The following is a 1,342-nucleotide window of genomic DNA, read 5'->3' on the forward strand; positions in this document are numbered from 1 at the left end:
TGCGCCTGGCCAGGCAAGTGGGGGTGTGTCGAGGGCTCGGGGCGGCCGCGCTCTGCGGACCACCGCCTGGCCCTGACAGTGCAGTGGGGGCGAGCGGGTCTCGGTGGCTCCCCGGAGTGGTGCACGGTTCCCAGAGATCCTAGGCGGGAGGAGGAAGCGGGAACCCCTCGGGCTGAGGACCAAGGGGGCAGCTGGAGCGGCTGGCTGTGATGGTCTGGAGGCTGGCTGGGTAGACAGCCTAGCAGTTGGCTTCCCAGCGCTCGTGCCCCGCCCTCCAAGGTGTCTGGACCCTGCAAAGATTACGGAATAGGCAGGTGCGGGAAAAATGACGGTGAATATTGGGGTAGGGGGTCGCCCCGGAGCCCACGGGTTCTGGGGAGGCTGCTGCGGGAGTTGGGGGGGGGCGGGAGCCCGCGGATGTGGGGGCGGGAGCCCGCGGGTATGGGTGCGGGGCGAGTGTCCATCTCTGGGGCCAGCTCAGCTGGTGGGGGTGGTGAGTTGCCTAGGCTACCAGGGCGCTCATCTGTTTCCGGAGAGGGACCCTTGTACCCTGCGCCCTGGGTGCCATCCCTTCCCACAGGCTCCTGTTTGATGGCAAAGTCTCCTGTCTGCGCGGTAGGTCTGGCATGTTCTGACAGGCCACAGTGAGCATCTGTAGACCAGAGGCTTGAGGAAAGAGGAACAAGAAAATGGCGTGGATTTCTGGAGGTGTGTGGCAATGGGAGTGGGCACCAGACTGTGAGTGGAGATGAAAATGGTGGGGGTGACAGATCAGACAGGTGGGATATCCATTAGTGTCTCCTAATCTCATTTCTCACAGCCTTTCAGGTACTTTCCCCAATGCCCTTCCCCTCCCTTTCAAATTCGGGGTCTGAAAAGATGGTTTGGGGATGATGACGGAGTCATAAATCCAAGGACCACTTCAGAACCTGCTTTCTAGAATGTGCTGCGCCCTTCCCCCATTTTTTGCTGCGCAAGAAAAGGAAATGTGGCCACCTAGTGGTGAATCTTGAGAATGGCAGGACTAATGATTATGACATCAGGAAGTGGGTGTTACCCTCAGGAACCCTGCAGCCAGGCAAAATAAAACTAGAATGTTCCAGCAGTGGGACCCTAAATGATGAAAGACACACAATCTTCTCCTTTGTGGTGTTCTTCTCAAGAAGATCGACTGCTGCCACCATTTCCCGATTGCCTAGCGTTTTCATCTCTTTGTCCACAGGCCTGCTTTAAGTCTGATCAGTTCTGCGAGAAAGAAAATAGGGATCGAGAAGACTGTCTCAAGATCTCTGGAGGTTGGTGAGAATCGTGGGCGGTAGAGGACCCAGGTACTGAGGAGGCA

The 1,342-nt window shown here is 57.6% G+C and overlaps 1 protein-coding gene across 7 annotated transcripts in view; it reads left to right on the plus strand.

The window, feature by feature from the left end:
- Nucleotides 1-1,342, plus strand: part of Gprasp1 (G protein-coupled receptor associated sorting protein 1) — a 75,329-nt gene that overhangs the window by 67,900 nt on the left and 6,087 nt on the right. Inside the window, exons 1-3 of one of the 7 annotated variants that reach the window (XM_013355359.1) lie at nucleotides 1-314; nucleotides 581-708; nucleotides 1,223-1,299. The gene's annotated coding sequence lies outside the window, so the exon portion shown is untranslated. Of the gene's footprint in view, nucleotides 315-451; nucleotides 709-1,222; nucleotides 1,329-1,342 lie in introns of those variants that run through there. The other 6 variants (XM_026778252.1, XM_005371608.3, XM_013355357.2 and 3 more) reach the window with 6 other exon arrangements.

The sequence above is a fragment of the Microtus ochrogaster genome, unplaced genomic scaffold, assembly GCF_000317375.1.
Source record: "Microtus ochrogaster isolate Prairie Vole_2 unplaced genomic scaffold, MicOch1.0 UNK116, whole genome shotgun sequence".
NCBI classification, from domain to species: domain Eukaryota; kingdom Metazoa; phylum Chordata; class Mammalia; order Rodentia; family Cricetidae; genus Microtus; species Microtus ochrogaster.